Below are 24,440 nucleotides of genomic sequence, written 5' to 3' on the forward strand. Positions count from 1 at the left end.
TGTGGGAAATGTAGTTTAACACACGGGCAGCGAGACTCAGGGCGGACGACAGGGAAAACGTGACATGGAGCGGGATCGGTGACGAGTGAAAAGGAAAACACGGAGCGGACAACAAGGAAACATGAAATCAACGTGATAGTGAAACAGAGAACAGAGGGCAGACAACACAGGAACGTAACATAACCCCCCCCCTAAAAGGACCAGATTCCAGACGGTCCTAAAGCAAAAAGAAAACCCACACAAAAGAACAGAAACAAAAGACCCAAGGAGTGAGGGGGTAGACCCGGGGGAACACAGACAGAGAAAAGGGAGCACAAGGGGCACAGAGACAGACCAAGAAGGCACAAGGGACACGGAGACAGACTACGGGGGCACAAGGGGCAATTAGGCAGTCCACGGGGGCACAAAGGGAAATGAGAGTCCACGGGGCACAAGGGGCAATTAGGCAGTTCATGGGGGCACAAAGGGAAATGAGACAGTCCATGGGGGCACAAAGGGAAATGAGACAGTCCACGACAGGTTTAGTTGGCCCGGGGGCTGGCCATAAGGCAAGGGTCGGTTCAGGAGGCCTGGGAGGAGGAGTGGCCACTGGGGAGGCCAGCGGAGCCGCGTGAGGCGGAGCCAAGGAGGACCTCTGAGGCGGAGCCGAGGGAGGCTCGGGAGGCGAAGCCAAGGCAGGTTCGGGAGGCGGAGCCGAGGATGGCTCAGGAGGCGGAGTCGAGGGAGGTTCAGGAGGTGGAGCCGAGGGAGGCTCCGGAGACGAAGCCGAGGGAGGCCCCGAAGGCCGGGCCGGAGCAGGCCCAGGAGGCGGATCCGAGGAAGGCTCAGGAGGCTGAGCTGAGGGAGGCTGTGGAAGCTCAGGAGGCGGAGCTGAGGGAGGCTCATGAGATGGGGCTGAGGGCGGTGGCGCCGTAGGCAGCTCTAGAGGCGGAGGCCTGGAAGGCTCTGGAGGCGGAGCCAAGGGAGGCTCAGGAGACAGAGCCGTAGGAGGCTCAGGGAGCGGAGCCGTGGGAGGCTCGAGGGGCGGAGCTGTAGAAGGCACTGGAGTCTCTGGGAGAGGAGCCGTAGGAGGCTCGAGAGGTGGAGCCGTAGGATGCTCGAGAGGCGGAGCCCTAGAAAGCTCTGGAGTCTCTGAGAGCAGAGCCGTAGGAGGCTCGAGAGGCGGAGCCGTAGGAGGCTCGGGGAAAAAGGCAGTGGAAGACTCGAGAGGCTCTGGGGGCGGAGCCCTGGAAGGCTCGAGAGGCTTGAGAGGCGGAGCCCTAGAAGACTCGCGTGACTTGAGGGGCGGAGCCCTGGGAGGCTCGAGAGACGGAGCCCTGGGAGGCTCGAGAGGCTTGAGAGGCGGAGCCCTGGGAGGCCCGAGAGACTTGAGAGGCGGAGCCCTGGGAGGAGGAGCCCTGGAAGACTCGAGAGACTTGGGAGGCAGAGCCCTGGGAGGCTCGGGAGGCTCGGAAAGCAGAGTTCTAGGAAGCTCGGGAGGCGGAGCTCTGGAAAGCTCGGGAGGTGGAGCTCTAGGAAGCTCGGAAGGCGGAGCTCTGGAACTCTCGGAAGGCGGAGCTCTGGAAGGCTTGGAAGGCTTGGAAGGCGGAGCTCTAGAAAGCTCGGAAGGCGGAGCTCTGGAAAGCTTGGGAGGCTCGGAAGGCGGAGCTCTGGAAAGCTCGGGAGGCGGAGATCTGGAAAGCTCGGGAGGCGGAGCTCTGGAAAGCTCGGGAGGCGGAGCTCTGGAAAGCTCGGGAGGCGGAGCTCTGGAAAGCTCGGGAGGCTCGGAAGGCGGAGCTCTGGAAAGCTCAGGAGGCTCGGAAGGCGGAGCTCTGGAAAGCTCGGGAGGCTCGGAAGGCGGAGCACTGGAAAGCTCGGGAGGCGGAGCTCTGGAAAGCTCGGGAGGCGGAGCTCTGGAAAGCTTGGGAGACGTTGGCCCTTGGACGGTCATGGCTGCTGGCGCTGGCTCTTGGACGGTCCTGGCTACAGGCGCTGGCTCAGGGACGGTCGAGGCTACAGGCACTGGCTCATTGACCTCTGAGGCGACAGGTACTGGCTGGGTGACCGTAGCTGACGAGGGCTCTGGCTCGCAGACCGGGGCAGGCGAGGGCTCTGGCTCGCTGACCGGGGCAGGCGAGGGCTCTGGCTCGCAGACCGGGGCAGGCGAGGGCTCTGGCTCGCTGGCCGCGGCAGGCGTGGGCTCTGGCTCGCTGGCCGCGGCAGGCGTGGGCTCTGGCTCGCTGGCCGCGGCAGGCGTGGGCTCTGGCTCGCTGGCCGCGGCAGGCGTGGGCTCTGGCTCGCTGGCCGTGGAAGGTGTGGAGTAGCGAGCAGAAGCTTCTGCCCTCCTCCTCCTCCTTCGGGCTGACGAGGTTGAGCGCGCTGGCGCAGGAGCAGAGGAAGCTGAGCACACCGACTCTGGAGCGGACCAAGCTGGCGACGCTGGTTTGTGGATTAAGGCAGGCGTGGAGGTTGGCTTGCTGGCAGGTGGGGCAGGCGCGAAAGGACGAGCCATGGACGACTGGAGGGTCACCACTGCGGGAGGAGAGGCAGGGTCTTCCTCAACAACGCCCACAGTGAGTGACGAGCTGAAGACCAGCAAAGTCTCCTCCACGAATTCCAGGAGAGTCCAGCCGCACGTCGCCGGTGGCAACCGCTCCTTAAGCGAACTGTTCAGATTGCCCCTGAAGAAACCCACCAGGGAGGAGTCTGGGAAGTCCACGACACTCGCCAGCTCGAGGAAGTCGCGGATGTGGTCCTCCACAGGACGGCCCTCTTGTTTCAGGCAGAGGAGTCTGAAGTTCGCCTGTTGCACCGCTGGATCCATTGTGGGGTCGATCGTTCTGTTACGTCTAGTGCTGACACAGGACAAGACGGACAAGAGGTGCGGATCCAAACCCGGTTTTATTCAATGCATAATAAATAAAAGGGTAAACACAAAGAAAAGTCCACGATGGGAAAACAGGCAGCTGAAACACAATGGAACAGATAAACACGAGGAAGCAAAGTACTAACAACACTAGGATTTAACACATAAGAAATAAAAGGGGTAAACACAAAGAAAAGTCCACGAGGGGAAAACAGGAAACTGATACACAACGAAACAGATATAAACACGAAGAAACAAACTCTGAACTCGGGTAGGGAACACGGACCAGGCTGGACTACATGCAAGAAACGAAAACGATCGACAGAGACTAAACAAAGAACCAAGGTTTAAATACACAGACAAAGTGGAGACTGAACGAGACACAGGTGAAAGCAATGATGAGTGCAGGCAGTGGGGGGCCGGGAATTGTGGGAAATGTAGTTTAACACACGGACAGTGAGACTCAGGGCGTACAACAGGGAAAACGTGACATGGAGCGGGATCGGTGACGGGTGAACAGGAAAACACGGAGCGGACCACAAGGAAACGTGAAATCAACGTGATAGTGAAACAGAGAACAGAGGGCAGACAACACAGGAACGTAACACTGACAAGACACTTTTTTAGTTAAATTAACTCTTAGTTAAATTAAGTTCCCTTGGCTACATAAATTTTTTGAGTAATATGAACATGGGAGGATTGAGTAAAACTGACAATTGAGAATTCTTTTGGAGTGCACAGACTCATGAAATATAAAGAAATGAAATACAATGTAAGTGTTTATTGTGCTCACTGAAAGTATTTATGTAAACCTGCAGTGCTTCTGTTTGTGGGTGTTCTGGCAGAGCCCTGATAGTCAGCTAATAGAGCCATTTTTTGTTTGAAATGGCTGAAATTACAATGCAATGGACCACCTCTCTTTCCCTTGTTACTGCTGTCTTCATTAAGCACAGAAGGAGATCTCTCTCTCTCTCTCTCTCTCTCTCTGTCTGTCTCTCAGGCACACACGCTCTCACACAAATGGGGTGTCAGACTATATTTCTCACTCTATTCATCTCAGCTTCAACCTCACCTGCTACCAACTAGAACCTCTTTATCTCCCTGATGTGGCTCATTCGATGGGTACAGACCTGATTTCAATTTTGTAAGCACACACATAGACAAAAACAGGCTTAATTGTACTTTAACTGATAGTTTAAATGGGTAATATTCTACAATTTTCCTTGTATGTTTGTGTTACACGGTTAAGGATGGGCTAGGAGGAGGCGAGAACCAGCTTGTCAACATAAATCATAATTTAATACAAACTGAACTCAAAATACACAAATATTAAACAAACACACACACGACGGACATGCCCGTAATTCTCTCTCTCTCGAACCATCGTCACCGGCCGCCTTTATCCCTCGCGTGCCTCATCAGGCCGATTGGGGACCGGGCGCGTGATATTCCGACCCGGCCCCGCCCCCCATCCGCTCCACACTCCTCCCGGTGTTATCTCAGGCCGGGGTTCCACCGGCATGACGTACATCCCCCCCTATCCCTGGGGCGGGGTGTATCTTGCGTCCGGTGTGGTCATCCCCGCCTTCCTCGCCCTGGGAGGAGACAGGAGGGGAAGACAACAACAACAAAGAAAACTAAATAGGCGAGGGAAAAGGCCAACACGGTGCGAAAGAGAGAGAGAGGAGAGAGAGAAATATGGGCCAACTGGGCAGGAAGGAGAATATACATAAAGGACTTAAATATTGATCTGTTTCTCACCCACACCTATCATGTAACTTCTGAAGGTATTGAAGGTGTTGTTTAGCATTTTTGGTCAAAGTGGTGAATCAATTCAAATGATTTCAATGATCTAAAACTTGACTTTTAGACCCACAGCAGTGTGCAACATTACAAATAATCTATTGTTTTTAACAAGCCTACTAAAATTGTAATCGGTTGAAATGAAACATCTAGGTTACTATTGTAACCCCCGTTTCCTGAAGGAAGGAATGAGCCAATATCTCATTGGCCTTTTCTCAAAATCAGAGGTAACTGTGGCTCCCGAAAGAAGCCCGTAGTGTCACTTCAATCGACACAACGTTGAGTGAGTGACAGACGGGGAACTGCCATTTGTTCAAACAAACAGGTACATCACTTCAGTCTTTTACGATGGACTGATCCCAACTCCAACTGTAAGACATCGGATACTTCATATACCACTGTCTGAACCTTGGATTTAGGATGGACCCAACCGAACCTCACCAAAATGACCTGCAGGTTGAACTGCGATGCACCTCATTGATCTCTGCCTGCATCATCTTTGTCTAATGATGGACTACACTCTTAAAATGGAATAATTAGTCTATTATTTAATTGCCAACAAAAGTCTACATCAGCCAACTAACATGGACAATTGCATCGATGTGAACTTCTGCAGTTAATCCAGGATGGACTTCAAAGACATTAGTCATTAATCTTACAGTTCATACAAAAAAAAAAAAACTTACTTAGTTTAAAGCCATACTAAGACAATTAAAAACAGTGTGTGGCCAAATTTCTTCACTGGCTCTTTTTCAAACACACAATGTGTGCATTGGTGACATCATCAACTAAGACTTGTTTGTTAGTTACAATGAAATTGTGGTTGATGCACTTGTTCAAAATTCCATCTAAAGACTTCAAGCTTCACCACATCCTGTTTCAAAGGTCATAAGTTTGACAGCAACACTTATCAAACAGTCAGAATAGTAACACATCTGGAAATTAATACACAACATCCTGAAGCAAACAAAAAAAAAATGGTTTGCTTCGATTTGGCTTCTTTTGGTATTTATATGATACGAAGCTCCCGCAGGCAGATTTTCAAGGAACTTGACTCTCCAGGTATTGGAGCTGTATGACAGGGTGGGTTAAGATCGTGGTAAAGGGAGAGACAGAGGGCGGAAGAGAAAAAGACACAATGGAAACCCCAAACCACTCACTCAGTGGTTTCACTGAGTTCAGGTTCGATTCACTCACCCCTCCACCAGGACGCCCAGAAAAGTGCATGTAAAGCAGAAACTTTGCCCAATATATATATATATATATATATATATATATATATATATATATATATATATATTATATATAATGATACACTACACTAAGATACATTTTGTAACGGTTACCCTGTCTTGTCCCTCTGTTGCCCTTTGTTTGTAATTCTGTCACTTTTGGTATCCCTTAGTTTTCACTTTAGTCCCTTATTTAACTCCATAGTCCTCTGTTAGCGTCTTGTGTTCACTGTTCATTGTTTGCACCTGCCCTTGTTAATTTGCCTTTGGTTTCTGTTAATCACCTTGTTATCTTGTTTGAGTTCTGTTCTTTCATTGGCCCCTTTTCCCATGTTTGTGTATTTATACCCCGTGTCTTTGTTCAGTCTTGGTCGATCGTTGTTTGATGTTAGCCTGATGTGTGCTTCTCTCCCTTGTTCCCTGTTTGTCTCTACCGTGGTTACCTTAACTAGTTTATGTTTCTTTTCCCCATCGTGGGTTGTTCTTTTGTTCATTTTGTGTTTTCTGATTAAATAAACTCAAACTGCGTTTGGATCCGCATCTCCTCGTCAGCATCGTTATTCAAACGTTACACATTTATTGTTTTATTATCATTAAGCCAGCACATAAAAAATAAATAAATTATTTAATCTTGCCTTGCCTTTATTCACTATGTGTTTTATTTATACATACAAGAAACTTTACTGACATTAAGATCAGCCCTTATAGTATATCTATAGCTCTCTCTCTCTCTTTATATTGCTGTTTGTGCATAAGCTTTTAAAAGTCATATAAAAAAGATACTTTGCACTGTGTGGCAAAGTAGTAACCTGATGAAAACTACTGCTCCAATTCGCAATATGATAGAAAAGTACGAGATACAAAAAACATGAAATAAAGGAACAACAAGAGACAAATAAATTGTTTTGGATGGACCCAGAGAGAACTGTTTTTATGTGTGTGACAAGTAGTTTCACAGAAGAAGTGTGTTGTGTTGTGTTGTGTTGTGTTGTGCACAGCTTAAGATTGCATTATTTGGCTGAGGTGTGAGTGTTTGCCTCTGTAATGAAATGTTGCACCTGGGCGTACAAAACAAAACACAGGGTCAGAGTATAACCACTTTCTGTTGCCTGTCAGATATGTTTATCATGATTGGAATAAACAATCCACCTGCAATACATGCTGAATACAGAAAGAATACTGAAAATACTGAGAGCTGAGGTTTCTAAATCCTTTGATGAAACAAGAATATTCACAATTGACCACATTATATCACTAACTCTATTTTTGGTGCTTGACAGTCATTGTGAAGAATCTTAAAAAATACTCCTTTTGTGCTCTCAAAAAAGAACAGTACAAAAACAAAACATGAAGCCATAATAGAGCTGAATTAAACAACACAATAAAACACAACATAATTCAATCATAACACACCAGAATTATGGCACAGCTGAACAGAATTAAACAATAACACAATACTTAAACCATAATACAATGGAATTAAACTAACACAATGAAATTAAACCAAAACAGAATTACAGTATGTCAAAACAGAACAGAATTAAAACATAACACAACACAATTATGCCTGAACAGAACCGAATTTAAGGACCTGGAACTTTAATAGATTACCCTTTGAAGGTCTCTGCGTTGTTCTGTCTTTTCTGAGCGCTGATGTAAAGCAATTATTGTTAATTTAAACTAAACAAATTAATGCCGTTATTAAAATTATAGCTCTAATTACTTTCTGATCATTCTTTTAATTTGGTCTTTTTAAATTATCGATTACTCTGAATTATCGTTATCCTTTCATTCGGGTCCCGATTGTCACTTAGAGTCATATGACGGCCGATAAATTGCATAGATCTCACGGACACATAATTGCCAGTTCTGTTCATAGTCAGCGGTTTCAGGGTTTACTAATATCATCAGATACGGCCGCCTACTGCTTGCTCATAACCAGAAGATTTATTCACGTTTTATACAACTTGCTAAGACAGTGATAGGTAGTGACTGGTAATCTTATGTGGTTTTCTCCTATTCATAAGCTCCAGTAATGTCATTTTCCTGGACATAAGTTTGTGGTAACAAAAGGCATCCCTCAAATCTACCGGTGATCAATTATTTAGTTAAAAAAGTAACAATTTATTTTCCAGGTAGGATTTAAAACAAATCAATCAAGCCAATTTCACATACGATCAGAATAAACAAACATTCCTAAAAATAAGTCAAGAAAAACAAACCTGACAATGGAAAAAAACTACATGCAATTGCAAAGCATGGGAGACCTGAATGCAGATTCCTGGTAGAGAAAACTACACACAATGCTTCCTGTGTGGGTCAATCTGGCTACAGAGAGAGACCCTGAACAATGTGTCACATTTCCTTAAATACCCAAACCAGAGAAAACATCAACAAAGGGAATTTTGGGAGTGGTTTGGTTTGGAAGTCCTGGGGTCATACCTCACTAACATACAGGCAAGGAGGGGGACAGACCTCCAGAATTATACAGCATTTGGCAAAGACCTAATGACTTTGTTACCATTAGATTTACCAACCTGGGAAAGAGACCATTATACCAGTCGCACTGAGACCTTTTAAATTATACCAAACATGTCTTGTTACATTATGTCTTGTTTTCTTTGTTACATTTTCACATATTCTTTTTGTGTGTCTGTGTGTGTGTGTGTGCATTGAGGGGGAGATAAGGGGAGTTAGAGATCAGATGTGAGTGAGTTTATTGGCCTGAGGTGGGATAGAGGTCAGATGTGAGATTTGTGTTTTATGGTCCTTAATCAGTAGAGTATGTTGTCTCAGGTGGAGATGCTCATTGGTGTTTTGTGACGATGGTTCTCGCAGAGTTCTGTGACTTTTACGACATCCTGGTTCCAGCCTTACAGAATTAAGACAGAACATGTTATAATTAAACTATAACCCAAAGGAATTTAACTATTACACAATATAAATAAATTAACACAACGGAATTAAACTAGCCCAATAGAATTAAACAATAAAACAACAGAATTATGCCACAAAAGAACAGAATTAATCCATGATCAAAGAAACATATTTCAAATAAACAATCAAATCTGACAATACTGGAATCATTATTTGTGATTCTTTTTTTTTATATAGATTGTATAGCTAAAGCGCATGCACATTTTAGAGTTGCTTGACAGGCGACATATTTATCTAAAAGGTGATTGGCTCTTATAACTGTAAGCAGGACTTCCTTTTTATATCCGTTGACCTTGGGCGCTCAGAGCTTCTTTGTTGAGCGTTCCAATTTCTCCCATTCATTTTAATAGAAGTGGCCTGTCTCTGCTAAATAATCTCTGAATTAAATCATAACAACAGGACTTTATCATTCAACAATAAGTAATGCTAGTCAGAAATCTGTCTTTGTGTGTGTGCGTTTGTGTGTATATGTCAACAGTAGGATGACAGAAAAAGAAAAAGCTTGACAAGGAAAAACAGGGGGCATACAGTAGTGTAGGAATTGCTTTGAAGTATTTGAGTTTTGAGAAGAGATAAGTGTCTTTCCTTCCCCTTTTCTCTACCTTTTCATGTATTTTTTCTCTCTGATGCAGTGGATGGAAATATGCTGACAGTGAGTGTCAGTTTTATTTTTACAGTTTAGCTGCTTTAACAGTCATATTGCAGTTTATCATAAACATTGTGAACATGCAGCTCTTTATAAATGCAGTCTCGGCACTACAATTTCTAAAAGAAATTGTAGAATTTTCAAGATGGAATCACAGTTCTACAGTTTTCAGTCACTCGAATGAGTATTTTAGGACCTCAGTAGAGTTGTTCTGGTCTGGTTATTTCTGACCTCTTTGACACAATCTCAAGCTGAAAATCACGTTTTTGCCCAAAACTAAAATAGTTGTGAGTACGTTAATAATAGAGGCCGTTTTAGCTTTAAATGACAAATTATCTCTCTCTTGCTACATGGTCTGCACTTATATAGCGCCCTTTTAAGCCTTAATGGTATTCAAAGCACTTTACACTGCGTCTCATTCACCCATTCACACACACATTCATACACCAATGGCGGCAGAGCTGCTGCGTAAGGTGCTAGCCTGCCATTGGGAGCAACTTGGGGTTCAGTGTCTTGCCCAAGGACACTTCGGCATGTGGAGTCGTGTGGGCCGGGATTTGAACCACCAACCCTGCGATTAGTGGCCAACCCGCTCTACCAACTGAGCCACAGCCGCCCAAGTAATCTGTTATTTCAAAAAGAAAAGAAGGAAAAAATAGAGAATTGTTGTAAAGTGAAGCGTCAATGGAACAGATTAACACGTGTTCTCAATTAACATTACATTCATAAAGCCATGTTGAGTGCTGTTGGACGTAATACTACATTGGATAATGAACGCACTTCTCAATCATTAATAAAGAATGTTCTTTAGGTATGCAGGTGAGTAGTATCTATTTGTCACAGCTGAAAAGAGACGCATGACTTGTGGTTCTCCGACGTATGTTTGTTTTGTTTTTTCATTTAGCGTTTTAAAACTGACCAGCTCCTGTGCCAGTATGGTACAGTGAATTGTCCAGTGCATGCACACTTCTCAAAAATCTCAGCAGATTTTGTAAGTCATCCTGGAATTTCTCCCCTACTGTTGAATAAGTATGAATGGTGAGGATTCGGACGTTCTACTGATTTGACATTCTGCTTCTTGCATCCTATGTAGTAGGGAAGTATGCACATTCAGAAGTGGGATTTGTCTCTAATAGTAGCATTACAATTTACAGAAAAGAGAATATCTAATTATAAGACATGATCCAGACCCTAAATTGGTATTGTGGAATTTAGATGTTCGATTTGTATTTTTAGACCAATATTTAGAAAAATATATATATATATATATACTTTTAGTGGCAGACCAACATGTATATCCAGTATACTGTATATATATAGATATACAATATACAGGATATACATGTTCAGGATATACATGTTGGTCTGGCACTATCACTAAAAGTTCATGTGCTTTCGTGTCTCTACAGCAAATGAGTCTCCAGCAATATGAATTATACATGAGTCTCTTGCTCTCATTTTCTCTACTGACAGAGAAAGCATGACAGAAAGACATAGAGACTGTCTTTGAGGTGGCAGCTGTGTGGATGTGTGTGTGTGTTTTTGGTTCTCATCATACTATGGGTTGACAGATCACAGTTATGCCATGTCACCTTCTGCTGACTTCCTGTCCCCCCAGGAAGTGCCTCTTCACCCTAATGAGCATTATGCCTCGAAGCAACAAAACATGAGAGAAGAACAGTGTGAGAGAGATAGAGAGAGAGAGAGAGAGAGAGAGAGAGAGAGAGAGAAATAACCGAACTTGTACAAACGTATCCGTCAACGCTGAGCAATAGAACAACTTTAATGTCTGGATTTTGACATGAGTTATAATAGTAATAGTATAATGGTAAACTCAATAACACGATGATTGATTGATCAACATAAATGAATAATCATTTACTCACATGGAACATTGTTCCAAACCTGTATTTCTTTCTTCTGCAGAACACAAAAGGAGAACAAAACAATCAAACAAAACACTAATACACTAACAGTATATACACCACACACATTATGTCCCCTTCAAATAATGATTTTCTCTCCCAGTAGACATCGCAAGCTGACCCAGTTAAAATTTGTGTTTGTGTATATTATTACCTGGAGAGCTGTAGGAAGCAAAAATACATAAAGCTCCTTTTAGTCTTAAGATTTGGAAAATCATCATACATATTTAATCATCCCAAAATTCCATTACTTTTTAAATGATGTGAGGAATTAATAACAAATGTAAACATCACTAAATTACATTTGAAGCATTTCATTCCTAAAACTGATTCCAATGGCTAAATTGATTGTATCTTTTGTTTATTTTACTTTCAGCCAATCACATTATGTTCCAGTCCTTTAACATGTGTCCCAGAGTCACTCTCAGGGGTATTATGGGATGGCAAGCTGGAGGATTTATTTGGCTGAGAGAGGGTCGTGAAGAGCCAATGCAGGAGAGAGCTGGAATGAAACCAGTGAACAGAATGCTGGGCACGAATAAAATATTGGAACTGAGTGCTTTTGGCATTTTCATGCAATACATATACAGCAGGAGAAAAAAAATGGGTAATGCTCCGTCAAGTCTATATATATAATGCATTATAAAAGGCATTTTTTAATACACATTGCAATTTATTATACAGTATCTAACCATTAAAAATTGTAACCACAGTTCTACATTAAAAATCCTTATTACTAATTGATGACAGACTAATACATTTGAGCAGTGCTCTAATTGATTCCAATCTTACAGGGGGTCCCCATGATTGGGGATGGGGGGGGTGTTGTTGTGTTTGGAGGGTATGCTTAGCGGTCTGGTGACGTAGTGGCGTTTACATTTTTACTTCATTATTATCTTTACTAAAATAAACTCCCCAAAGTCTATTTTTCATTTCTTATTCAAGTATTATATGGAGAAAATACAGATGTTGTAACACATTTTGTTTCAACGGCTGTAATTTAGTGTATTTCATGTCTCAAACAGTGATATAATATTCCCATATTTCTGCAACAAAGTGTCCTAGTTTAATCCTACAACTCTTCCCAAGTTTGTAAAAAATTTAAAAAGCAAATTAGCATAAGGCTCAAGCCCCTGCATGTTTCATCCCAAAATCTAAAGATAACCAATAATTATATATAATACATCATTTCAACACGAAGATAATTAGTGGAGGTGCTTTTAACAGCTACAGCGGATCGGAGTAGCCTCAGACGAGACAACAAAATATAAAACACTGTCACTAAACTCTTTCGTGCTCTGATCAATGTTCCTATTCTATCTGCAATTTAGAATCAGAACTGGTGATGCCCGATTCGTGAATGAATCACTCTTACATTTATGCATTTGCCAGACGCTTTTATCCAAAGTGACTTACAGAGCACTTATTACAGGGACAATCCCCCCGGAGCAACCTGGAGTTAAGTGCTTTGCTCAAGGACACAATGGTGGTGGCTGTGGGGATCGAACCAGCAACCTTCTGATTACCAGTTACGTGCTCTAGCCAACTACGCAACGAGTGGGTTCCTTTTCCATTTGAATTGGTCAAAGGGGTTAGCAAAATGACAGCTTGCCTAGACTGTAAATCATTTGGAGCCTTTTATCACTGTGAAAAAGTAGGTGCGTTCCAATCGACCGTTAGTCCGAAGTGGACTTCACATGATATTCAGCCATCTTAAGGGAGATTCCAATCCAAAGGGAACGTTAATGTTCAGTTGGAAGGGCACTTCAAACGGCATAGGGAATAAGTGTACGTCAATGCATCACTTCACAGGAAATGCAGAGGGAAATTTACCCACCAGTCATTGCGAACCAGCAGAATACTGGCATAGTTTGTCTAAATAAACTTTAAACTCAAATAAACTAAAGCTGTTGTTTAAATTAAGCTTAATTTACCTAAGGTGTGCTTTCTATGCGGTTGTGCTCGAGTGCATGCGACTGTTACATCCATTATCGTGACAATAGGTCATAGAACAGTTAAGTAGACTCTATTATAGAATAACCAATGCGTAGGGACCCTGCAGATTGAAACGCACCTAGAATAATGCCGTTCACACCCAACCACTGATCTATACTGGATTGCTCATAAAACTTTATAAACTGCCATCAGTAGCCTCAATGTTGTGATGTCATGAGGAATCTAGTTCTACATTATAGATCAGTGCACCCAACCCGTCTTTGTGGTAGACGCAGCGCCATGAATGCAGGTGTCTTGAGATGTGTTGGAGGGCTTCTAAAAATGTTAGCGCTCCTAGGCGAGACGTAGCACAATTATCGAAGACGACCGCAAAAACGCATTTCGTGTGAATTGACAGGACCCTTACAGGACACTTTAGATAGAGAGTATAAAGAATGATTAATGAAGTGTATATTTAGCTACAATCAATCGAAACCAAACATGCAATGCATCCTATCCTCTGCCGGTGTTGAAGGTCTTCAAGACGTTGCGTATGGAGCTTGCGAACAACTCTGCAGGTAAAGATATTTACCGACCAAAACAGTATTAAAACCCACTAACAGTACATGAAAGCACATGAAGTAATAAAAGGTCACATTGCACATTACCATGGTTTTGTGGACACATACATTGAAATACCATGATTTATGAATATGGTAATGATTTAGTACTGTGGTATACTCAAAATGTGAAAGATACCATCATTGTACCATGGTACTTGGACAATAGCATCATTGACAGCATTGAGTTTGTATTACACTTTTGTCCAAAGAATGTTGTTAGAAACCTGTTTGAAAGTTATTTTAGTTTGGTACAGTGATGCTGGTGGCACAAATATACCTTTAAATAGGTCATGATCTTAGGAATCATATTTTCCTTGATCTTTTAACATAAAAGAGCTCACTTTTCAGAACTCAAAACTTCCTCCTCACAGCAAAAAGAGCATTTGATAAAAAACAAGCTGTCAAAATATTCGTTCTCTACTTCCTCCACATTGTGATGTTACACTCTGGTAGACACTTGCATCTTACCGCCTCCACAACAACCCATTAGCTGCATCAGAAACCAGGAAAATGCTGCTTTCGGAGGTTCTTTAAGGAGGTAGGAAGGGATTAAGGCACGTCCGAATCCAATGTTTGTGTCACATCCTGTCTACTGAGATACCTTCAACTGATCGATTTTTAAAGTATGTATCCTTCACTGCCTATGAAATCCCAAGGTACTGTGTGCACTGATTCACAGCAGCTGAGCTGAAGAAAAACAAAATGTAGGACAAAGAGGTGGTTAATAACCAGTTTCCATTTAGTATTGTAGTTCTGAAATATACACTTGGTTTTCACCAAAACTCTTTTGTTCTAGATGATTAGACCATTGTGGTTTGGTTGGATGAATGAAGCAGACGCGTTACCTTTAATGGACACCAGATGGCGATAATCAATTGCTGGAATGCAACATTATGCTCCCTCTAGCCTGTCCAAAACCAGTGTCTGGAGGTACCTTTTCTACACAAACGCTGTCTGTTGAGTCATTGACTTATAGGGCAGCGAGGCAACAAGAGAGCTACCTTTGGTTTCGGAGGCAGCCATTAACTCCTATTTTACCTTATAATTTCCGTAGTCCCACCCAGTAATGGTGAGCAGTGAGATTGCAAGTCAGTCAAGAGCAGAGAGCCAATCATAACAGTGGGTGTTTACTGTTAAGTAGAGGTCTTCATGGGTCCACCCGAACCCGAGGACCCGGGACCCGTACGGGTTCGGATCCATATTTGAAATGGTCAGCCGGGTCCGGGTTGGGCCCCATTCTTGTAATAGCAATTAGCAATTAGCTGTGGGATCTGTGCGATCGGGTTCAATCGGGTCTGTGTGTCCCGGATGGGTCCGGGTTCAGATTTCAAATAATAGACTGGTCCTGGTCGGTTCCAGATAGCACATTTTTGCCATTTTTCGGTAATAGACGGGTCTGGGTCAGTTCCTGATAGCACATTTCCGGGTTCGGGCACACATTTTTGGACCATGAAGACCTCTACTGTCAAGTCTTAAAGGAGATGTAGCACCAAAACAGAGTGTTTCTGACAGATGGTCAGAATGAGGGTGGAAAATGATATGACTAATATTATTAGTGAACCTCAAGGAACATATTAAAATAGCAACAAAGGCATGCCATGACCACTTTAAATACATTTAAACCAAATTCAAATTCAAATAATACAATCCAATTTATCATTCCAAAATATTGCTTAGAACATTCTGTAATACATGCTAACATACCTTCAGTTAGTGCAGCTATCATTATGAGGACTCTCCATAGACATCATTATTTTTATACTTTATGAACTATAGATTATATCCCTTAACCCTACCCTAAACCTAACCCTCACAAAAAACTTTCTGCATTTTTACATTTTCAATAAAACATAGTTTAGTAAGTTTTTTTTAAAGTGATTTGAATGATGGGAACACTAGAAATGTCCTCATAAACCACATTTATAGCATAATACCATTGTAATTACCAGTTTGTAACTTGAAAAAAAGTCCTCGTAAACCACTTAAACTGTCCACACACGCACGCACACACACACACACACACACACACACACACACACACACACAAACTGTCACACTCTTCCGTTCTACGCCAAGAGAGAGATAGAGAGCACAGAACTAAACGCCTGCTCTGCTTTGCCATGTGTCTTTAATTGGATTCTCCAGCCTGTCAGACAGAGAGGAAAAGAGAATAGAGAGCATAACAGAGAACAAAAGGATTGCAGCCACCTTACAGAGGAAAAAACGGAGAGAAAGAGACAAATTGCAGACGATTTGTATAAATGCACTGTGTGGAAGTGGGTCCCCCTTTAAATAGCCACTATAACAGATTAGATCTATAGAGGATGCTGAAAATAATATTTCACTCTAAAGGCAAATATTCACATTATATATATATATATATATATATATATATATATATATATATATATATATATAGTATATATATATATATATATATATATATATATATATATATATTCTCTCTAAGAGATAATGGAAATGATGAACAATGAGAATGATATATTGTAACATTTTCCCTTGCTTTCACTGGAGCTCTAAGCAAAAGTTGGTTGCATAATCCTTATCAGAATGCAATGGGTATATAAACAGCTCCTCAATTTACTTCCTTAAAACAAATATAATATAACCTTTGCCATCTCTCCTGCAGCCTAATTTCTCTTGTTAGTTAGGTCCACGGGGGATGTCTAAGCTTGAGTCTTACCTTCTGCACGTCCCTGTGCACACGAGATCTAAGCCAGCAGATACGTTTAGTGAGTCTAAGAGAGCGATAAAGAAGGTAAGTTCTAAAGAAAGTGTCTGATACCATTTCTACACTGCAAATGAGCAAATTAAAGTGACAAAATGATCCTCTGATTATATATATATATATGTCAAAACTGCAAGTGTTTGTTGTGGTGTGACAAAACTACACTTTATCTATTTAATAAGCAAAACTGTGTACACTACAACCAATACAGTGTGACAAAACTACAATAGGCTACTCCCATTGAATGGGACCCAGCATGATTTGATACAGCTAACGCTCATATTACGATAAACAAAGTTGACGTGTCTGCAAGTGAGCGGCATGATGCAAAGAAACTAAAATGACTAGAACCGAGGTTATGTTAGTAACCATGACGTCCTCAGTACACACCAACTTCATTCTGTCATCCAACATCTTTAAATGACTACACAGGGCCCTAGAAACAAGTGAAAAACATATATATTTTTTCTTTTCAGGTAGTTCACATGAAATTCTTTAGGGCTGTTTTAGTGTGATAAAATCACTTCTATCAGGAAGACTCACAGACTTGAGTGAAATTTATTTGATGAATATAAAACAGAAAAGTAATGTATCTCTCTTTGGCGTAGGCCCCATCTGGCGGTCCGAAGAAGTTGTACTCGGAACCGTCATATCCTGCCAGAGATAGGAGGCAGGAGCAAGGAGCCTACCCCTGTGCAGATCGGGGCTCAACTGGTGGTGGTGGGGTGGTGGAGGTTGCCGTGTTAGCACACTAAAACAGCAGTGTGATAGATTGTGAGCAGACTTATAAAGCAACGGCTTACATGTGATTGACTAGGAGTTACCAAGCTAATGGTACGATGATTTACAGCTGCTAGTCTTCCCGCTAGAACTACGCTGCGCTTCCATTTACTAATAAAATCTGTGTAAAGTTAAAACCAAAACTGGGAGAACAAGGTTTTGCTGTCATGGCAACGTTGTTGTCATATGCTATGTAACAAGTTGTAATATAGTATGTAACTTTCATAAGGTTAAGGTTAGTGATTTCATCACACTAAAATCATGTTAGCATTTGTGGTATAATGTTACAACATTGTGCAGCAATTGTTGGTAAATAAGCTTAATTTGTATATAATTAATTTAAAAGAAATGGTGACCAGTTACACGCACGCACGCAGGCATGCACGCACGCACGCACGATCACACACGCACAAGGCCATCTGTTTTGTCCAGCAGAGCCAGATCTCCCCTCCTCTCGCCATCCTTCTATTTACTTTCTTTTTATTTTCTTTGCTCTCTGTTCATCTGTGTAATCAAATCTCATCACAAGCAATCATGTCATGTCCCAATGTTACTATGCCCTTTCATATGTCCATGACCTCTGACCTCTCCTCATTGCGACCTGAATTTGACCTGTGGAGCAGAAAGAGGTCACAACTTCCACCATCATTTTGCTCTTCATTTAATGTCTGTACCGCTGCCCGGAATCTCTCACACACATACGGCTCACAGCGAGAATGTGTGTTGGTGTGTCAGAATGCATGTCGTGACTTTTTTTGTGCACAAAAATAGTTGGCATCTACAAGGTTGGCCCAGACGACCCACTGTGATGATGTAAGCAGAAGACTCATACATGACAAAGCAGGTGGCCATGTGTATTTGCCCATATATACAGTATTAAATTGTGCTAGTGCTAGTGTAATTTCTGCATATTCTAAATAATTACCAATAATGATTGTTTTCAAAACAGGTTTTGTCATTGGTTTAGATAAACAGGTAGTCCTGCCCCAAATTCATATCATTTGTTCATATATGTCAGACAGTTCAAACAAACATAGTGTTTTGAAAGCACCTCAGAGCCACAATGTTTAACTCTTTTGGGAAGTCAATCTATGAATAGTCAAAGGCCAGAAACATACTTTATGCAAGTACATGTATGCCGATGTGAGCACTTAAACAACACATTGCAAATGCGCTGTCTGGTTGAACATAACGTGCGTTCTTTGATGGGGTGAATGCATTAAGATCACACGCGCACACACATTTTCTGTGTAATTTCATAAACAATCTGAAGCTTTTTATTTGTTGATTATAGCATTGATTTAGTATCGATACAGAGGTACCAGGGCTGGTATCGTACCGAAGCCAAAATTTTGGTATCGGAGCAACCCTATTTGAGAAAGCATAATGGTCAACAGTAAGTCACCAGTTGAGGATAACATACAAATAAAATGTGTCCGCCATAATAAAAGTCTCAGGTGAAGGTGATGTAAATACTACAGCACTTTCAGTTTCCCCGCCATAATAAAAGCCTCAGGTGAAGGTGAAGTAAATACAACAGCTCTTTCAGTTTTCCCGCCATAATAAAAGCCTCAGGTGAAGGTGAAGTAAATACAACAGCACTTTCAGTTTCCCCGCCATAATAAAAGCCTCAGGTGAAGGTGAAGTAAATACAACAGCACTTTCAGTTTTCCCGCCATAATAAAAGCCTCAGGTGAAGGTGAAGTAAATACAACAGCTCTTTCAGTTTTTCCGCCATGATAAAAGCCTCAGGTGAAGGTGAAGTAAATACAACAGCACTTTCAGTTTCCCCGCCATAATAAAAGCCTCAGGTGAAGGTGAAGTAAATACAACAGCACTTTCAGTTTCCCCGCCATAATAAAAGCCTCAGGTGAAGGTGAAGTAAATACAACAGCACTTTCAGTTTCCCGCCATAATAAAAGCCTCAGGTGAAGGTGAAGTAAATACAACAGCACTTTCAGTTTCCCGCCATAATAAAAGCCTCAGGTGAAGGTGAAGTAAATACAACAGCTCTTTCAGTTTTCCGCCATAATAAAAGCCTCAGGTGAAGGTGAAGTAAATACAACAGCTCTTTCAGTTTCCCCGCCATAATAAAAGCCTCAGGTGAAGGTGAAGTAAATACAACAGCACTTTCAGTTTCCCCGCCATAATAAAAGCCTCAGGTGAAGGTGAAGTAAATACAACAGCACTTTCAGTTTCCCCGCCATAATAAAAGCCTCAGGTGAAGGTGAAGTAAATACAACAACACTTTCAGTTTCCCTGCCATAATAAAAGCCTCAGGTGAAGGTGAAGTAAATACAACAGCTCTTTCAGTTTTCCCGCAATAATAAAAGCCTCAGGTGAAGGTGAAGTAAATACAACAGCACTTTCAGTTTCCCCGCCATAATAAAAGCCTCAGGTGAAGGAAATACAACAGCACTTTCAGTTTCCCCGCCATAATAAAAGCCTCAGGTGAAGGTGAAGTAAATACAACAGCTCTTTCAGTTTTCCCGCCATAATAAAAGCCTCAGGTGAAGGTGAAGTAAATACAACAGCTCTTTCAGTTTTCCCGCCATAATATAAGCCTGAGATGAAGGTGAAGTAAATACAACAGCACTTTCAGTTTCCCCGCCATAATAAAAGCCTCAGGTGAAGGTGAAGTAAATACAACAACACTTTCAGTTTCCCTGCCATAATAAAAGCCTCAGGTGAAGGTGAAGTAAATACAACAGCTCTTTCAGTTTTCCCGCCATAATAAAAGCCTCAGGTGAAGGAGAAGTAAATACAACAGCACTTTCAGTTTCCCCGCCATAATAAAAGCCTCAGGTGAAGGTGAAGTAAATACAACAGCACTTTCAGTTTCCCCGCCATAATAAAAGCCTCAGGTGAAGGTGAAGTAAATACAACAGCTCTTTCAGTTTTCCCGCCATAATAAAAGCCTCAGGTGAAGGTGAAGTAAATACAACAGCACTTTCAGTTTTCCCGCCATAATATAAGCCTGAGATGAAGGTGAAGTAAATACAACAGCACTTTCATTTTCCGCCATAATAAAAGCCTGAGATGAAGGTGAAGTAAATACAACAGCACTTTCAGTTTCCTCGCCATAATAAAAGCCTGCGGTGAAGGTGAAGTAAATACAACAGCACTTTCAGTTTCCTCGCCATAATAAAAGCCTCAGGTGAAGGTGAAGTAAATACAACAACACTTTCAGTTTTCCACCATAATAAAAGCCCCAGGTGAAGGTGAAGTAAATATGATGGTTGAAATTATGGTTTCTCTGAAAAAAAAAATAAAGAAAAAAAAGTTAAACATTTCAGAGCAAATACATAATTATCGATGTCATCAGTATCACATTTTAAGTGCTAATTACTTAATATACCCTATTACCTTACTTGCTTAGCAAATTCTAATCAAACAGTTGCTTCGCCTTGATAATAGTTAAGTTGAAATAGAAAACTCACTGTAGAAGTGAACAATTCACACTAATGTCCGCTCTAGCGTCCCTTTTGGAAACATTGAGAATATTATGCTCAGTAAAGTGCACACACAGGTGTCTAGAAAGGCATACTTTGCTGAGTATGATATTTACGAGCATATAGAAGCGAAGAAAGTATAAAGACCTTAACTTAAATTTTGGTCTTCAGACCAACATCTGAACTCTATAGCTCTTCGCTTCTGATCTCAGACTTTGAGGACTCATCTTGACTCTGTACTTTAACTTTTTTTTCCCATTGACTTACTTAGTGCATTAGACAAAGACAAGACTTTGTATTATAAGGTTTATTCCCAGACTTAGTCCTTGGATATATCCTTCATTTTAGAATCAAACATTTATTTTCTGTATTGCTTTTATTTTAAATGTATTTAATTGATTTTTTTTTTTCATTTCTTCATTTTCACAAATTAAAGATTGTTATTCCTTCAACAAATCATTTGATTTATTGAAGTCATTTTCCATCTGCTGGATCTCATTGCATCACAGACTTTATGCCGTTAATCAAAAGTCCGGGTATGCAAGACTAACATATATTTGCTTCTGCACATTAAACTGGGATTAAACGAAATATTTTAACAACAAAAATAATACGCTTTGCCTGTAGGTTGAAAATAAAAGCTATTTATATTCCCTACACTACAGCACCAACTGAGTCATGTTACATGATTCATTAACACAGACAGTGTGTCAGTTTACGCAAGGGTCTTTCTGCAGTAACACGTCGAAATCAGACAAGACATTAAAGAGCAGTGGTTTCACAACACTAGAGGTGAGAAGACACATGCTATTACAACTTCACATTGTTCTTGACACGCAGGTAAGAAAAAACATCAAAAAATAGCCCATGATTGCAAGTTTATCACACATATTCACAATGAAAACACACAGCTGCCCAGAGCTGATAATTAGTGTTGAAATAGCTGTAGACTGCGGTTGTCATTTACACCCTTCCTGGAGTGTTACCTCCTGTTAAACAGTAATTGGATCGGACCTCTCCCTCTCTGTCTACTCTTTCTGCTGCAGGCTACTGTCTGATTCCAAATGTTTCATTCATTTGGCAAATAATACTACTTTTTTATTTTTATCTCATTCTCTGCTTAAAAAAAGGGAAAGGAAAAAGCAGAGAAAATATAGAATATAGCTGCTAATGCAGCTAAAGTTCCCATTGTCTCCAATTGTATTCACGGAGATCAGATATATATATATATATATATATATATATATATATATATATATATATATATACATAGCTGCAAATTTTGGCCCATCAATATGTATGTATAGAAAACTGACTTCTAAGGGGCCCCCCCTGCCTCGGGCCCTGGGTACTTGGTACCCTTTACCCCCCCAGTCCGACGCCCCTGTATATATACATACATATATGGCTGAACTCAGGTATTTACGATGTCAGTCATATTTGTTTTGATTTGTTGTTGCTGTAGTATCCGAAGCACAAGCTGTAAAGGCACAGCCCTCCTCCTTAAAGGGGGCGGGGAGCAGCAGCTCATTTGCATTTAAAGAGACACACACTAAATCAGCGTGTTTTTGATTCCACCCAAAAAGAGGCATTTATAACATGGTATAATAAATGATCCGTGGGGTATTTTGAGCCGAAACTTCACAGACACATTCTGGGGACACCTGAGACTTACACTCACCTAAAGGATTATTAGGAACACCTGTTCAATTTCTCATTAATGCAATTATCTAATCAACCAATCACATGGCAGTTGCTTCAATGCATTTAGGGGTGTGGTCCTGGTCAAGACAATCTCCTGAACTCCAAACTGAATGTCAGAATGGGAAAGAAAGGTGTTTTAAGCAATTTTGAGCGTTGCATGGTTGTTGGTGCCAGACGGGCCGGTCTGAGTATTTCACAATCTGCTCAGTTACTGGGATTTTCACGCACAACCATTTCTAGGGTTTACAAAGAATGGTGTGAAAAGGGAAAAACATCCAGTATGCGGCAGTCCTGTGGGCTGAAAATGCCTTGTTGATGCTAGAGGTCAGAGGAGAATGGGCCGACTGATTCAAGCTGATAGAAGAGCAACTTTGCCTGAAATAACCACTCGTTACAACCGAGGTATGCAGCAAAGCATTTGTGAAGCCACAACACGCACAACCTTGAGGCGGATGGGCTACAACAGCAGAAGACCCCACCGGTACCACTCATCTCCACTACAAATAGGAAAAAGAGGCTACAATTTGCAAGAGCTCACCAAAATTGGACAGTTGAAGACTGGAAAAATGTTGCCTGGTCTGATGAGTCTCGATTTCTGTTGAGACATTCAGATGGTAGAGTCAGAATTTGGTGTAAACAGAATGAGAACATGGATCCATCATTCCTTGTTACCACTGTGCAGGCTGGTGGTGGTGGTGTAATGGTGTGGGGGATGTTTTCTTGGCACACTTTAGGCCCCTTAGTGCCAATTGGGCATCGTTTAAATGCCACGGCCTACCTGAGCATTGTTTCTAACCATGTCCATCCCTTTATGGCCACCATGTACCCATCCTCTGATGGCTACTTCCAGCAGGATAATGCACCATGTCACAAAGCTCAAATCATTTCAAATTGGTTTCTTGAACATGACAATGAGTTCACTGTACTAAAATGGCCCCCACAGTCACCAGATCTCATCTCAATAGAGCATCTTTTGGATGTGGTGGAACGGGAGCTTCGTGCCCTGGATGTGCATCCCACAAATCTCCATCAACTGCAAGATGCTATCCTATCAATATGGGCCAACATTTCTAAAGAATGCTTTCAGCACCTTGTTGAATCAATGCCATGTAGAATTAAGGCAGTTCTGAAGGCGAAAGGGGGTCAAACACAGTATTAGTATGATGTTCCTAATAATCCTTTAGGTGAGTGTCTGATTGTAATCAATTTGGTCCTTTTCGTGTTAATCACATTTTTGATCCAAACAGCCACGACCATGACAACATTTTGTTGGGTGCTTTATTTTGTTGATGTCATGCTGTATAGCTCTGTCCACCTTAAAATTAATTAGTCAAAAATCCCACTTCACATAGCTGTATTAAACATTGAAATGTTCTGATTGTCTTTGATTTTGACACTTCACACATTTTCACTTTTAGTGAGAGCAGAAAAAATACAAGTGCAATCCAAATGCACAAATTGCATCCACGATTCATCCGATTACATCCAATTGTACCGGTGTACAAAACAGCACAATACTTGGAATATAACAAGTATAGTCATAGGTGTCATTTTGGACTCATAATTTGAGTAGTCTGCCAAAATGTGAGATATTTGACACACAAAATTGAATAAAAAATGCCAAATAACCCTTTTTTATTCCCAAGTTGATAACTGTCGCCTCTAAAATGCTACATGATTAGGTCATGTGACAACAATGTGGCATACTAGTGTTTAAAAAGTGAATAGTTGCATAATGCATACGGTGTATACTCATTAAGTAGTATGCTAGTATTCCATTTGTGCTGCATACTAAGTCTGTGAAGAACC

The sequence above is a fragment of the Xyrauchen texanus genome, chromosome 35, assembly GCF_025860055.1.
Source record: "Xyrauchen texanus isolate HMW12.3.18 chromosome 35, RBS_HiC_50CHRs, whole genome shotgun sequence".
Lineage (NCBI taxonomy): Eukaryota > Metazoa > Chordata > Actinopteri > Cypriniformes > Catostomidae > Xyrauchen > Xyrauchen texanus.